Source organism: Triturus cristatus, chromosome 2_2 (assembly GCF_964204655.1).
Source record: "Triturus cristatus chromosome 2_2, aTriCri1.1, whole genome shotgun sequence".
In the NCBI taxonomy this organism is placed as follows: Eukaryota; Metazoa; Chordata; class Amphibia; order Caudata; family Salamandridae; genus Triturus; species Triturus cristatus.
In genome coordinates this window covers 1,122,398,111-1,122,415,826 of record NC_140582.1, presented here as the reverse complement: position 1 = coordinate 1,122,415,826, position 17,716 = coordinate 1,122,398,111, and positions in this window count along the sequence as shown.

Here is a 17,716-nt window from a genome sequence, read left to right as displayed (position 1 = left end):
TAGCACTGGAGTTACCTTATTACATTTTATAACTGTAATTTCCAAATTGGAATTTGAATAGGTTACCAGACCATGTTCGGAGTCTCTGGAATCATAATTTAAACTCCTAACTTATCATGAAGCCTGATCTTCAATTGCAATTTTGAAAATGTCACTTTTAGAAAGTTGTCATTATCTTGCCTTAGCAATTTGGTGCCTGCAGCTCGCATAACTGGTTGTAGCTGAATGTTGGGCTTTCTGTATTCCTCCTACAAAGCCACACACACACAATGGTACACGTAGGTGTGACTGGATGGGTCATCACTGGTAGAACGGGAAGGGGTAGCTGGGCTCAGCCCCACTTACACTTCAATAGGCTGTATACCGCCTGCACACAAAAGGCTGCATACCCACTGTAGTTAGTCTGTTGACAGGGCCAGGCTAGCGGGGCATCTATGCTCTTCAAAGGCATGCCTCTAGAAGCTGCTCCCACTTGAATTTGTGATATTAGTTTATGTTTTTGTCATTTTGACACGTTTTACACTGCCTGATCATACATAGCTTTAACCTCATTAGTACCAACTAAATACCCACACATAGCAATAAGTAACAGAAAGGTGATCATTCATCCTTTGAGACGGGAGTTCCACTGTATGTCACAACATGTTGCAGGGATCTTAGTAGCTTTTGAACAGTTTGAGTTAAAAACAACATTTATCTTTTGCTGAAATCTGCATGTTATACAGCAGATGATGGATCATGTGGCAAATGCGGCAAATCAGTTATTATGAGGAAAAAAGTTGCAGCATCAAAATCTCATAATTCCAGTGGCCCTGGCTACAGCGCACTTGCGATAGAGCAAACGGGACAGCCGCCTGGAGATGTTTTAAGGCATGACCAAAGTGTGCTCTGACCTAGGGCCCCAGACTTTCTGGTGGCCCCTGATAGAGCCTGCTCTGTTCTGCTGAAGTCTTGTCCTAAAGACCTTGAATGATTCTTAAACAGATTGTTTTAAATACCGTTTTCCTTTAGATTATTTTAACCCCTTGCATGCGCCCATCGGCCAACCGCCGTCACGAGCACAACCTTGGTAGTGCTGCGCACGTCCGTTGGCCGTCGCGGCCCCGCCCTCGCAATAACTCACCCGCACCGCAGCGGAATTTACGCCGCGGTTAACGGGTTAAATGAGGTTAATGTGTGAGAGTCTATTGCAGACATTTTTCAGAGAAATGTTGGTTGCATGCATTATCCATTTAAAAGTTACTTTAAGATCAAAACAGGACCTCACATATGAGAAATGGGAGAGCGTCACAGAGGTTATTTGCAGTAATATTAGTGAACTGCTCTGTTACAATATTGAAAATACACATCACTATCTCTGTATACTAGATGTAAATACTTTTAGAATTTGGATGAGTGTACCTGTGCACTGTTAGTCAAAGAAGGCATGAAAGAGCTGAAATTGGATCATAAATTCAAAGCTGTTCTGAACAGGGGCCCCTGAAATCTGTTTAGCCCAGGGCCCCCAAAATCCTTAAGATGTCCCTGCAGCGGCCATGTCATATCACGCCTTACAAATGCTACAGGAGGCCATTCCTAAATAAGTGAAAGTATTCCAGTTGACGTTGCTCTGTGAGAGGATCTCCTGCTTCCAGTGCACGGTGAGCCTCTCTAGCTCTTGGAGCAGCCTGTGAATGCATGATGACAACAAAACCAGCGCACTAATCATGCACTAATCACCTAGCAGTTGCTTAATGGCCATATTAGCATTCCTTATCACCTATCTCTTACTAATGGGTTAAGCCATTCACCCTAATGCGGGTTAGGCTGTAATTGATTAAAGGAATGATTTATTTTTTAAGAGCACCAAAAAAGATTACTTCATTTCTGAGTGCGATTATTCTCCCAAGTGCTGCGTCAGCAAACGCGTCCCTCTTGGCACCTCTGCTCCGCCATTTAACAAATGCACAAAAAAGTTAGTGTTTTAATGGTAATTACCGTAAATAAATTCGGCCCGATGGTACTAATAGCCCCAGCAAATGCAAAAAGAGAAGAAAAGTTGCAAAGGATGCACAAGAAAGATTCCCACTCTGTGACGTCACCGTTAGAGGGAAGAATGAACAGGTTACGCAGACGTGTGGTTGCATCTGCGTTTTTTGCCAAGCAGTCAGGGTTCAACCATGACAATTGTATACCGGACCAATGCAATTTTATGTGAACATCTACACTGAAGGAACAGTGAAAATTGCATTTTTAGTGGGTTTGCCAAGAAAATCTGTGAAAAATTGCACTGCACCTGTATAGTGTTTGAAAATCTGTCACTGAGACTGTATAATGAAGGCCCCCAGATGCCGTATCATCAACCTCTCGTTTTCTGTGCTGCGCCCATGCAGAATGGGACTGTGCATTTTTTTTTTTTTACATTTTTACTGATATTGAATGTTTTGCTGACAGTGGAGCTCGGAAACACAAAGAAGCGATTAGTGTCCTCTGTTTGCTGACTGCTACCCATGCTTTAATTCAAAAGAGTTTTCAAGTTAATGTATTCCCTGAAGATGCGAAAAAATGCACAGACCACTTTTGCATCGGAGTAGTCCAAAAAACAGGGCCATTATACAGCCCATGGTGCAGAATGGAGCATGCACGTGCTATTCAGCTGCTGCACATAGCACCTCTTAGGAGTTTTCCTCTAATATGGGGAATCACTTGAAGAATTCGGGACTTATCACCCAAAATTCTCATTTCTTGTTCATTTCCCAAAGATAAAAAAAAATGGCAGATTTGACCCATCAAAAGTTCTCTACAAGCGCTTTGCACCGCCGGAACTTCACTTTTTTTAACGTTCCGATGGCGCAGAGTGCAGAGCCTTATTTAGGAGGCCACCCTTCGTGGCTTTTCATGGCCTTATAGCTATGGGGGCAGATTTATGTTGCACTTGCGCCACTTTTGCGCCGCCGTTGCGTCACTTTTGTGACGCAGCAGCGGCGCAAATCCTGCGCCATGGTGCGGGGTATTTACAACGTGACGCATCTGGGAGATGCGTCACGTTGTAAAGCCCTGCGCCACATGTAGGCGTTCCAGGGCAGGTGGGGGCGTTCCGGCGCAGGAACACCTCCTAAAAGTGGCTGAGTGAAATCTACAAGATTTCACTCAGTCACTTTTAGGCCCATGCTGCGTCAAAACCCTGCGCCTGCTTGAAGCAGGCGTAAGGATTGACGCAGCATTGTACAGATAGGGCCCCCCAGAACATTGCTGGAGCTGCGTCGCGCTTGCGACGCAACTCCAGCAATGCGCCACTTTTACGGCACAGATGCGTCACGCATCTGTGCCGTTTTTGCCCCATGGTGCGCCGCATTATAAATGCGGCGCATCCATGGTGGCGCAGCTGTGGCGCATAATAACTGGCGCATCCCTGCTGATATGCAGGGATGCGCCAGTTATCATAAATCTTCCCCATGGTCTTTGGCGGGGCCTGACATTGCGCTGGGGAGGTGTGCTATGGGCGTTACAGTGGGTGTCCCCAGTAAATGCCCATGGTATTTGGCACATTCCCAGAATTACAACACAGCGTGAATCTTGGAATGTGCCAAAACCGTGCGCCTACCCAGGGGAGAGAACAATTGTTTTTGTGCATGACGGTGCCCCTTCCTGCACAAAAACATCCAGATTTCAATGCAGACACCATTGTGCCATGGTACAAGGGTGCCTACATTGGCGATAGGTACCCATGTGCGCACCACCACAGTGGAAGAGGACAAGAATGCACCATATCCCAGAGAGACGGCACATTCCCGCCCTTTTCTTTTGATGCAGGGCAGCACAGCAAAGTGACCTGCAGCGCTGCCCTGAGTCAAAAGCTGGTAAAAGAGGCCCCTAGTATTTAGCACTTTCAATACAAATCAATCAAATTCATAAGCCCTGATTATGAGTTTAGGTGTTTGGTATTTATTGTCAATAATATATACCGAAACCGCGGGGTACGTTACTAATCCTGTGCGATAAAAAACACCTATTATGAGTTTGTGGGAAATACCATGCGGATTTTGATGTTTAACACACAAGATCTGCATGGAACAGTAAATGCCATATAATTTTCCCCGTAAATATTCAGAAGGTTTGACCTCCCAGAATTTCACACCAGTTGAGCCATGTACTGCATCAGATAATTATAGGATGCATTAAATACATAGGGACAGATTTACAAGCCCTGTGCGCCACTTTTGCGTCACTTTTAACATGGGAAAAGTGACGCAAAAGTGGCGCAAGGAGCTTGTAGATCTGCCTCATTAATCCGACCCATGTGTAAACGGGGGTTTACGCACGGGTCAGAATTAGCGACCCACACGTAATCTGGCCTATAATTGCACTATGCACAGTAACAGGAGTTACCACACACATCTGTGGGATGTGGGATGAGGGTTTTATTTGGACCCTTTTTGCCAGCAGGCGGTATGTATCTCTCGTGATAAGACTCTTGTGTCTCGGAAAATGTGACTATTTTCCTAAGCAGGTGCCCCAGAGCACATGTTCATGATGAGATCTGTGTCTAAAAAGTGTAGTTTTATCTGGGTTATTTAATTATAAAAGCAGATCAATGTCAGAAGCTGGCAGTGGAAGGACCCATATGCTACTCCATTGGAAACCAATTTGGACTGCAGCCGGTGAAGATTACAGAAAGTGTGCTGGGGTGCAATCTTTTTTTTTTGTTCAATATGGTACAGAGATGATCTTTTGCCTCCTGTTTGTGCTTTATTGTACAGTTTTCTACAGTGCATAATTTATGCTGATAATTAGATCTGCCATATCGGTACTGTTTAAAAGTCTCCCATTTTAGCAAGGTTTCACTCTTTAATGTATAATTCATTAAAAAAGTAATGCCTTGACATAAAATCGTTTTCTTCATGCTGAACATGAACTATTTTGATGAATTAATCACTGATTAAGACAGAGTGTAACACGATTCTGCAGTCTATTCAAGAAAGACAGTAGATATGCCTATTTTATGAGTGATTATGTGTGTGGTTGTGTGGATGGATGCAAGGATGAATGAGAGAATTAGTAAATAGGTTAATAGGTAGATCGATCACTACATTGAGGAAAGAATAATGTGTGAGTGGCTGAGGCCATACATTCATAACTGAGTACCTGCTCAGAAGTCCATTGATGGATGGTTGGATGGATGTTTGATCCAAATGATGAGAGATTTCAGTGGCTGTGGTAAGTCCCCCGCTTCACAGCTTCACAGCCTCCAAAACTTTGGCTTCTCACCTTCATGTCGGGCCTGTTGAGGGTGTTCATGCTGGTGTCCGAATAGCTCATCATGGTCCTCCCACTAACCTCTCTGACCCTGGAGTAGTCACAGAGGTGTGGATGTAGTGTATTGCAGCCGCACATAGAATACAAATTGAACACCTTTTATCCTGAGCCGTTGTGTTTAAAGACACATCAGAGAGTCTGTAGATAACGACTGACAAGCTAGATTATGTATGGGATAAATTACCCCCTGCTATGCGTTGCAAAGATACTGCAAGTCACTGAGGGGTCCCAAGCCCATAAGGAGGAATGAGGCTGAAGGTGCAGTTCCTCCATAAGATTCAATCAATCAATTATTCAGGGGTTTATAAAGCGTGCTACTCACCCGTGAGGGTCTCAAGGCGCTGCAGGGGTGTGAGGGAGAGGTGCAGCTCCGGACAAGTTGAAGAGCCAGGTCTTGAGGTTCTTCCTGAAGGTTTGCAGAGTTGGGAAGTGTCTGATGTTGACTGGGAGCTCGTTCCAGGTCTTTGCTGCGACGTAGGAGAAGGCTCTTCTGCCTGCTCTGGTTCTGTGGATGCGTGAGGTCTCTGCCAGGGTGAGGTCGGCGGAGCGGAGGTTCCTTTTGGGTACGTGGAAGGAGACTCTTTCGTTGAGGTATTTGGGTCCGATGATGTGAAGGGATATGTAGGCATGGGTGAGTAGCATGAGGGTTACTCTAGTCTCGATGGGGAGCCAGTGGAGGTCTTGTAGGTGCTGGGTCATGTGCATGTGTCGTGGGGTTCCGAGGACGAGTCTGGCTGCAGCGTTCTGGATGGTTTGGAGCTTGTGTAACAGGGTCTTGTTGATTCGGACATAGAGGGCATTGCCATAGTCCAGTCTGCAGGTTATGAGTGCGTGGGTGACGGTCTTTCTGCATTCGGGGGGATCCACTTGAAGGTCTTGCGGAGGATGCAGAGGGAGTTAAGCAGGTGAAGGCGACGGCGTTGATCTGGCGGTTCACGGTGAGAGAGGAGTCTAGAATGATGCCGAGGCTTAGCGTGGTCGGTGGGGGTGGGTGGGATTCTGAGGGCAGGGGCCAGCAGGAGCTGTCCCATGCAGTGGGGGAGGGTCTGAAGACCAGGACCTCTGTCTTCTCCGAGTTCAGTTTTATGCAGCTGTCGCTCATCCAGGCTGCAATGTTTTTCATTACTTCTTGGAAGCTGAGTCTGGTGTCTTTGGGGTTCTTCGTAAGAGAGAGGATGAGCTGAGTGTCATCGGCATAAGATACTATGCAGAGCCCATGCTGTCTGACGATGGCGGCGAGGGGGTCCATGTAGATGTTGAAGAGTGTGGGGCTGAGCAAGGATCCTTGGGGTACTCCACAGTTGATCTCTGTAGGTTTGGAGAGGAACAGAACTCTGAAGTGACTTGCAATATACTTAGCATGTACGGCAGGGAATGCTTCATCCCATATAATACATGGTCACACCATCACCTTTCCCACTAACCACTTAAATCATTGGAGTGTAACTCTTCCATATGGAAGAGAGAACTTGTTTTTAAATATGAAGAATAAAAATAGAATCTCTAGTGCAAAATTAAACACACCAAAAAAGCTGTTGGATATTTTTTGCAAAAAAGATATTAGAATCATTGCAATGCAAGCTATTAAAAAATAGCTGTAGTGCTCAGAATGTATGGTAACATCCTGAACAATTCTCACTTTTCTATAATTACCCAAGGAGTGCAAAAATAACTATGTTGTCATAAATATCTTATTTCTGCTTGTCACTATAAATCTAGAAAAACAGGACAGAAGAAAGAACAGAATTTTTTCATTTTTCTTTAAACACCTGCTTCAATTATGCTCCATTACCGGACATGCCTTTCTCTTGGCTGCAGGCTCTATAAGCAGGCATTGTGACATCAGAACTCAGCTGCAGTACATTATTAAAGAAAAGTGTTGATATCACTTCTTTATATTAGGCAGATGGGTAAATCACAAACCACCTCTACAGGTTTTGCAGAATCGCATGTCTTTTATAGCATATTTGGTGCTACTTAGGGTCAGCACAGCTACAGGAGTTAAACAAAGGACAACTGTCAAAATGCAGGGTGTGGATGATGGGCAAATATATGTCATAAACTAACCTGAAACAGAGAAGATCATTTCATATAGAGACCAGTGCAACTTACAGAAAACCTTGAGAACTCATCAAATTCCTAGGAACCCATAGTTTGTTGGTTGAATGGGATAACAATGGACATCTTTTCTTTATATAAGCACCTTAGTACTTAGTAAAATGCTCAGGTCACAATAAACAACCCATTTGCCAGGAAACCTATATCACTGCTTTGGGCAGTTTTGATACCTGTTGCTGAAGATGTCCAGCCATACACAACACTGCTGCTCCTGCATCCACGTCAATTTGCCCAAATGCCAGTTGTAGCAGAAATGGAATCACATACCCTTAGACATCAATTACATCAAAGGAAGTGACATCTAATGACCTTTAACCATAAATCGTCCCAGGAGGTGATGCCACTTGACCTTAACACAGATGAGATCCCAATACTTGGCACTGCTGAGTTGAACATTTTGAAAATAATGGGGTCACATAGAGCATTTTATAACAAAGGTTTCACATATATTTGCAAAAATGTAATGTGCTGTGAAAGGGCAATCAATAAATATGCAAGGTATTTCATGGTGTGCCAAGTCAATGAAGCCCGATGCCCTCCAGGAGTAGCCCCCTTTTTTCAAATTATGCTATGGGAGCCTCTATATGCCAAAAATAACCTCCAATGTGTCATGGCCAGGATTTTCTCATGGCCACCTCCCCTATGAACTGAGAGCAAAATCTACATTTTACCTGTAGTGAGTTAGGGTCAGAATTTTGTTAGGGTTGCACCAAGCCATATTCCACAGCTGCCCTTCTTTATACCAAGAATCATCTCCATTGTGGTAGTGCCAGCATTTTTCAATGGGTGTTCCATATGCCATAAAATACCTCCAATGTAGCAGTGTTTTGAACTTGGGTGCCCATTTTGCCAGGATTTACCTTTAGTATGTCAACGCCAGTATTTTGTTCTAGGTGTCTGTCATGTTAAGAATTGCCTCCAGTATGCCGGGGGCAGTATTTTGCCTGGGGTGTCTCTGTAAGCCAAGAATGACCTTTGTTATGGCAAGCCAGAAGGCAGACTTCTGACCCACCATCTCTGATGACCACTCATTCGACATGGAGCACCTCCACTTCCAGATGCAGACCATCCAGAACACCACCCTCTGTGGCACCTTCATCCACAGACCTCCCGCCCCCGCTTCAGCGAGCCCATAGCCAACTTCATTGCTCACCACAGTCTCACCTCTACAGACAACATCCTCCAACATCATCCTTGGCAACCTCAATCTCAACCTCAATCTCCACCAAAAACTTATGGTCACATCTCCAACCAACTCAGCAGGTCCCATGCTCAACCCCATCTCCTCCACAAGCAACAACATCTGCATCAGCCACACCTTTAGGCCATACTGGACCAACCACCACTGAGTCCACTTCTCCTTCACCAGGTCCACCATATCCCACTATGTCCACTGCTATCCTTGCAGAAGCTGGAACAGGGTCACCACAGACCAGCTCACCACCTCCCTCAGCAAAACCCCACCAGCAACACCCACAGATGCCAACACCTCAGCATGATACCCCCACCATTGGATCTCCAACTGTGCCAACACACTGGCTATCCTCAGGAAACCCCCAGGCAAGCAGCCATCCAAGATAGTCAGCTGGTTCTCCATCGCCCTCCAAGAGTCCAGGCGCAACTGCAGATGGTTCAAGAAAAGATGGAGGAGCTGCAAGATCATGGCAGATCACTCAGCCTTCAAAGCTCCTGTCATCGCACACCACCACATCATCAGAACAACAAAGAAACCAGCCATACAGAAATGCATCAATGCCAATGCACACAACAGCAAATGACTCTTTGCTGTGGTCAAAGAATTTGCCAGACCTAGCATGAAGACAGCAGACATTCCCCTCTCTCAAGCCCTCTGCAACAACCTTCGCCACCTTCTTCAACTGCAAGATCAAGGAGTTTATTGACAGCTTCACAACCTGAGAACCACCCACCCCAACCACAACCACGGCACTCAACGGCTCCAGACCCCAGCAGACCTTGCCCAACTGGACCACCCCCACCTCTGACAACACGCTCTGGATCATGAAGAGTGTGCACTCCGGAGTTCCCTCAGATACCTGCCCTCACCACATCTTCAACAGGGCCCAAACCTCCATCACGTCCATACTCTGCAGCACCATCAACTGCTCCATCATGTCCGCTACCTTCCCTGAAATTGGAAGCACGTAGAGATCAACCCCTTGCTGAAGAAACCCTCTGTTGACCCGACTGAGCTCATGATCTACAGACCCATCTCTCTGCTCCCCTTCCCAGCCAAAGTCATCGATAAAGCCCTCAACGCCCAACTCTCTGAGTTCATTAAAACGAATCACATCGTGGACCTTTCCCAATCGAGCTTCAGAAGCAACCACAGCACTGAGACCACTCTCCTTGTCACTACAGATGACATCCACACCCTCCTCGACAGAGGCAAGACTGCTGCCCTCATCCTCCTGGACCTCTCAGCCACCTTCAACACCATCTCCCACCACACCCTCTGTGCAAGACTGCACAACACCGGCATCCGTGACAAAGTCCTAGAATGGATCTGCTCCTTCCTTACCAGCCAAACACAAAGGGCCCGATTCACAAAAGTAATCTGAGACAAAAGTCAAAATTTACGACTTTTGGTATTCATAGAAGGAACTTACGATTTTTGGTATTCCCAGAAATCACTCACAACTCCTATCTATAAGTCCACACTCAGGCCTGAATTTCAGCACCTGAGGTGGAATTTCCCACACTTGGGCAAGAAATTGTGCATCCGGGGCTGAATTTCCGCTCCGGGCCGGAATACCTTCATTTGGGCCAGATGATAATTTTTCTCAATGCTAAACCTGTCCAAGTGCCTACCTTCCCCCACCATGTTTCAGTTGAAACACTGCAGCACAACAGCCAATCCCAGCCCTGCAGCACATATGAAAGCAGAGCAGACGCACACAAATCTTCCAACATGTCGCTGAATGTGTTTGTTGCTCTGCCCCTTGCCATGTGGCAAGAAGACCTGAGGATGAGGAGGAAGAGGAGAAGCGTAGAGAGGATATTCAGACACAGTATAAACCTATTTGGGATATCCAGCCAATAAGTCAGGGCCAGATACTGTTTCCCTCCAGAAGTCATATTGGAAATGGTATGTGAGTGGGAGCAGGAACTTGACTCTGTGACCTGTTGCTCCCATGCCATTCCAGCATATCTCAAGATACTTTCTGCTCTCTATGTCTTTGCAATGGGCTCGTTCCAAGGGATCACCAGTGACCTCGTGGGCATCTCTCAGGCAAGCCAGTAGTGGTGATTGCATCAGGTACTGAGCTGCAACAATTCAAGAGCCCACATCCACATATGAATGTCCCATACACTGGACGGAAGACATCAATGTGCAGGGTGTCTGTGATGCCAGTGGGAGATTCATTGATGTGCATGCAGTGTTTCCAGGCAGAACCCATGACAGCATTGTATTCTGCACGTCACCTCTTGCCCGGCAGATGGCTGCGGGAGATTTGGCAACATGTCCCTACTGGGTAAGTAACAAACACAAAAAATGTGAGATATGTGTAAATGAACTGTTTGAATGATGCCTTATACTAACAACTATTGTACTATAAGAATCATCAAGCCCCATACACGGTCTCAACAGACACTGCATGAACCAGAACCCATTCTTTCATACAGGAAATGACATACAGGAAGTGGTAGACAGGACATAGATCACAGGAAGTTGTTGACAGCCATTTTGTGTTCATTCTGAGTAATCTTCTCTCACAGATCAGATCCTCTACCATCCTGCTGCTCAGTTCAACCTAGTTACACCAAAATGGTTGAGGGCAATGAGGAGAAAACACCCCCTTTCACAGAAAGGGAATTAGACATTTTAGCTGAGGGGGTGCATAACAAATATCCTTAGCTATATGGAGGGACAGAGGACCAACTGAGTATTGCAGCGCGGGCCACACTATGGGCCAACATCGCGCTTCAGTGCAGTGGGCGTATACACCAGGAAGGCTTGCATTGCATTAGGTGAGTTTGGGTTCTGATTAAGACAAATCATCATGTATGATGGAGTCAAGACAGACTTTGAGATCCGTGCCTCACTTTTAATTATTTCCATGTTCTCCAAGTGTGTCCACAGACACACGTGTTACCCTCAATGGCTTGTATGCCATTTTTGAAGTCCAGGAAGCTGTAACAACCAGCCACTAGTGTTCACCAGTGTACATCACTACCTGATCAGTCTTCAAAACCAATATGTCACAGTCAATTGTCAGCTTTTGTGAGGGAATATCAAAAGGTCAGACTCACAACTTAGCAAACCTTATAGCCCAGACCCTATATGGATTTGTGACCCCCAATTGGCATTTGTGTTATCTCATACAATGCTCCACAGCAGTTAACATTTGTGAGGAAGTAAATGTGCAGAGACTCCATAACACAGGCCCATTCTAATACCATATGAACTCTTTCTGATCTCCTTTTGTAGACTGGGTTTGAAAGTTGCCTATGTAGCAGTGACAGTACGCACAGATCACAAGAATGCCAAAGTTGACGGCTGGTCAGTACGGATGTGTAAGCCACCAAAATTCAAGTGAGATGTCCATGCCCGACACAAATCAGGAGATGACAGTGAACATACAAGTAATTTGAGCTCCTAATCACTGACAACTGTATAGTGTGATCAGAGGAGAACAACGTCTACCCTTGGCTCATCTAGGTATGTGTATTGTTTTGACGAGTACAACCACTATGTCATGATTTTTCTTACATTTCAGTGGGTTCAGCTGGCCAAAAGGACCAAAAGCAGGACAAGGTTCGGAGCAGGACATCTTTGGTGTGCCGGCGGCCACTACCTCTATCACCAAGTAAGTAAGAAGAGGATGAGGTGGGACCTTCTATATCAGGAGTCAGGGGGATTGCACCCACCCGGACTGAGCAAGAAGACACCTCTGGTGCTATGGACCGGGTGGAGGCTTAGGACATTGAAGGGGGAAGAACTGGACACCTCTGTCCAGGGGGGAGGAGATCGACTCTCCCCTGGACCATTCACTACTTACTTTTGGTGAGGTGTCCTGGATTAGGCCACTACAACCTGGGCCTGCCATCACCACCTCCTAAACTCCAGAGGCCCCCATGCCTTCCGGGCCTTCAGCTGCATCCCCTGTAACCAGTCCCCCTCATCGTGGCTGCCAGGTAGATACCAACATCGGCACCAAACCAGAGGCACCACACCCCTCATGTTGTTACTCCTGTGGCTGTACCACTGGAGTTGATGTTGGCATGTGAGGGTCAGCCAGACATGTCCTCTTGCATCATTCTGCAGATGTGTACAGAGCTGCGCATGATGCGAGACCAAATGCTCAAACTATGGCCACCCTCATTGCCAGTGTCAATTCCCTGACTGCAGCCATGTTGTCTGTCCATTACCAACCTCTTTACCACACCACCTTCAATGTCTCCCGCTGTCCGTTGCCCCGCACTGTTTTCCCTCATACTCCTCGTGTGTCCCAACCCCGTGTGGTGCCTGGTCCTGCACCCGACAGCCAGGAGACTGCCTCAGACTCAGAGGATCTGGACATTGTGCACATTGAGGATGACCAGATTGACACTTGACCTGTTGGACAGAATTTTCTTTTTGGACAATTATTTACTTTGCCCCTTGTATATAGTCTGGGTCTCCTGACGCTCCCTAACGTGGTATATTTATGTTGCCCCACCCCACTCCAAATTCCCTTCTCCTTCTCCTTCTCCATTAAGAACATCATTTGTATTCCTTAGTGCAAACAGACTGTTGTTGCATTTCTAATCCCACACTTTTTTCCATAAAATTTTATTTTGAATCATACTTTCTCTATCTTGTTTGACTTTATTGTGAATGTCTTGTACAAAATATGGACATGTATTTTGGTAGTTATCTGCTCTTCACATGAGAGCTTGTTGCAATGATGGGGTTACACTTCACATGTGTCACACACACATACATCCTCACATCTCTAGGCCACCAAAATTGGGAAACATTTGCCTATCAGCACATAATGCGCAACTTAGTCTTGACTTTGGAGGAGATTTTCTTTTTATTTACACATATTCACACTGGTCAAAATTTTTGGGATCTGCTCAATGGGGATCGTGCTTGCGATTTTGCAATTATGGAGGTGAGGATCGCTGTGAGGGATTATGTCTGGGTTGCCGCTGAGGTACAGGTTGGTGTGGTGCATGTGCCTTTACAGAATGAATTTCATGTGCAGGGGTGGATGGTGTCTGTACAGTTGTTTTTTGTGCGTGGACAGGGGGTGGTTGTGCAGGTGGTGGTAGTGCCTGTTCAGGGGGTGGGTGGTTTTGCAGGTGGAGGTAGTGCCTGTTCAGGGGTGGTGGTGGATGTGCAGGTGGGGGAGTGCCTGGATAGGAGGCGGTGGTGTGTGTGTATCCTTGCTGTGGTCCTGTGCATTTTGTGGCACAGTTGTGTGAGTGTGATGTTCTGCAGGCAGATGTGATGGCTCCCCTTCCTGCATTGAACATGAAGGGAGACTATGGATCACTTTCAGCATGCCCTCCATCATCTTCTTGACCAAGGCATGGTGCCTTGCACTCTCTTCCCTTTGAATGGATATCATGTCTCTGATATTCTTGGACATGTCTTGCCAAGATGAATGCCTGGGATGCGCTGTATACGGAGGAGTTTGTAGGGGAACCACCAACTCTGTACTGGATGTAAGGGCTGTGAGGGAGTAATGTATGTGTTGGGGTGTGTGTGAGCTGTGACTGGTTAGCTGTATGCAGAGGACAGTTGATCTTTCTTTGGTGAGGCTGAAGCACTTTGCTGGATGGAAGGTGTGAGGCCTTGCCAATTTTGGCCGATGTGGGAACATTTCTGGCAATGGAATCTGAATCTTTAGCCTCTGAGAGGATGGACAGATAGTCTTCATCATCCTCAAATTCCTCAGCCTCCTCAGGTACTTCATCCTCCTCCTCTTGCGCAGTACTTGCTGCCGACATTACTGCCTGCAGGAGCAGTGGATTTTCCCCTTTGATTGCCCGTCGCCCAACACTGGTGGAAGATCCATCCTCCTCATTGTCATCATCACCTGGAAAACAGAAGTTGCAAAAGGATAAGTAATTGACCTAGTATAAGATGTGGTGCAACACAAGGGTTGGTTCTACTGTATTTTGCATCAATAGATGAAGCACATGTGACTCGGTTTGGGTACCCCTACACGTGATAGCTCACACCATAGCACTGAGGTATTGAACGGAGATGTACAATGCACAAGAAAACTCACCAACTCCAACCACAGCTTTGTGTCCCTTTAGGATCCCCCCTGATGTCATTTGCTGAACCTGGCTCCTCATAGATGTAGTTGATGAAGCGGTCCTTGATCCAGCAGCTGGAGAAGGAAGTGACACCATACTCAATGATCTATATTACTAATTTACAAACAGGCACATGTGACACTTATAAAACTGAAATGGTATGTATGTAACTTTGTAAACACCGATTGCAGACTCTATGCAGAAGGGGATTTGGATCTTTGTCACGGTTTTGGAATCTATGATAGGGAAACACTTCATGCCACACTTACCCAATGGACAGGTGTGAGAAGGTTTCACTGCTTCAGCCAGGATGTCTTGCATTCCCCTGGATGGTGTTGTACGCTGCACTGGTGTCATCCTGTCAGCAGCTGTGATGAGACATGCATATCCATATTTCAGTACACCAGATAGTAGCTATGAGCTAACATGTATGTGTCATTCTCAATGACCACTGATATGATATTCTTGGCCAATGTGCAGCATGTTTACCTCAGGGACTTTACATGTGGGCCCCTGATCACATGCAGCAGTTGTCAGCTGTTACCTCCACACAGCACTGAGATGACACCTCAACAGACACACTTGTATGAGAAGGTTATTGATATTTGAAGGAAGGGGATAAATAATTAGGACGCCTCCACATTACATTGATCACACCTTCACCGTTAAGACCAAGTATGGTTTTGTCTGTTGAAAGGAGTGTACATAACCAGGCTGACCAGTTTCACATTTGCACATCAGATCAAACATTGCATTGCAGGGTTCATATGTGAGATGTGCAATAGTCAGGTACATTTTGGGGCTATGTGACATGAAGTCACATACCTAATTTTGGACCGAGAGATCACAAATTTGTTATGTCCATCCTTTGGGTGTCCTCTGTTCCCATAATCCATTTACAGCATCATAGTAGTACTTAGCTGACAACGGATGATGTCTTGTACAGCTGATATCTTGACCTCATATGTTATACACGCACTTATATAGGTGAATACAGTAGAAGAGGAGGCAAGCAGAATTCAACATGGTTGCCGCCTACTCTGGATTGTGCTTTTCAGCCAAGAGATTTGAAAATTTCACTTCCTAAACATTCACCTTAGCAGCCCATACATCCATCACAAAAGTACACAACTGGCATCAGTGCGACGCTCAGCTACAGCAATTTCAATGGGATTTGTCCATTGATATTTTGCACGTGAGTTTTCATATCATTGAATTGCAATCCAGTTGTGTCTAGTACACTTCATATGACACTATATACTATTGTATGTCCATTCTGCACTCACTTGGGGGCAGATTTACAAGCCCCTTGTGTCATTTTTACGCTGATATTGCGTCATTTTTTGTGACGCAGCAGCAGCGTAAAAAAGTGGCTTATTTACAATGTGACGCATCTAGGGAAATGCATCATGCTGTAAAGCCCTGCGTCACATTATAATGTATGCAGGGTGGGCGTTCCCACGCAAAAAAAACTCATATAAGTGACACAGTAAAATCTACAAGATTTCACTGCGCTACTTGTAGGACGCCACTGCGCAAAAACCTTACGCCTGCTTGGAGCAGGAATTAGGAGTGATGCAGCACAATGAGGATAGGCCTCCCCATGCATTGCTGGAGTAGCGTCATGCTCACGACACAACTCCAGCAATGCATGACTTTTGCGCCAACAGATGCGTCAGAATTTCTGATGCATCTGTCAATCCTTGCGCCATGGTGCGCCGTATTGTAAATACTGCCCTTCCATGGTGGTGCAAGGGTTTCTCAGGGTGGCGCAGGGAAAGTAAAGCATCTCTACAGATGTGTCACTTTCTTGTAAATCTGCCCGAGGCATACATTTTGTGTCATAATTTCACTAGCCACCATGGTGTGATCTGGTATGCGGTGAAATGCCATATGTAGGCATTTTGTGATGCAGGACAACAGTGATGTAGAACACACACAACATACAGCGGTGATTAAAGGCACATTTCATAAGCATTAGCATTCAGGTACAATATTTTTGGGTTAATTACCTTGACCCCGCATTTGCCCATTGTGTGGTCCTCGACCAGATGTCACAGCCAACCTTGTAGCAGAAGTCACTGGGGTTGCTGGAATCTGGGAAAACATCATTGATCCTACAATTATAAGTGTGCTTGCAACTTTACATTTCAGCTGCCACTTGTGATGCACTCATTTTCAGGCACAAAGGATAAGCACAAGCAGTGTGGGCACTAACTTTGCAGAATTGTGTGGCACTAAATATTATGAGTGATTCCACATTCCACTTATAATGGCCCCACTGCCTAGAAGCAACATCTATCAAATTGACAAAACAACAATTCCTAATGTAAGGTCCATTATTGTGTTTTGTTTATGGCCAAAAAACATGCCATCCGATGTTAACAAATATAACCAGCTGGGTTGACAGGACAATTTCGTGTATTAAAAAAACATGATTTGGGCACTGGACGCATTCTCAATACTCCTTAAAATTCAATCTCACTTCTTGTTCATCATTGGTATATTTGTTAACATTGTATTTCCAGATTTTGTCTACAAAAACAATTACAATCTATTGGAGACTCCTTTTTGAGTTGTTGTGACACTCAATTCCAGGACTGAGTTCACCGTTCTAGAGCTGTTGATGGAATACATGTAATGTTCCCAAATCACAAAGGTATGATGACCCTAGATATCTTTTCTTTTTGTCTTTCCCTATTCACAAATGTAATTTGCTAAAGGTAAATGTCCTTTAACTATGCCAATATTTTTAAAATAGGGTTTTCCTCTCCTGTTACCTTTGAGATTCGGGCAATATATGTCTCTCCGTTGTATGCTGACAATGTATGCATTTTGACCATCTCCTGACCAATTTGACTTACCAGTTAGTGAGGGTGGTATGCCTTGCTCTGGATGATGTGGTTTCCTCCCAGAAGATGTAAGGACCTCTGCTACTGTGGTCATCTGTACTCTGAATGTGTCAATAGGTGAGAAGAGAGGAAAGTTACCCAATCGAAAATGTACATGTGTAACTTGTCTGACATTT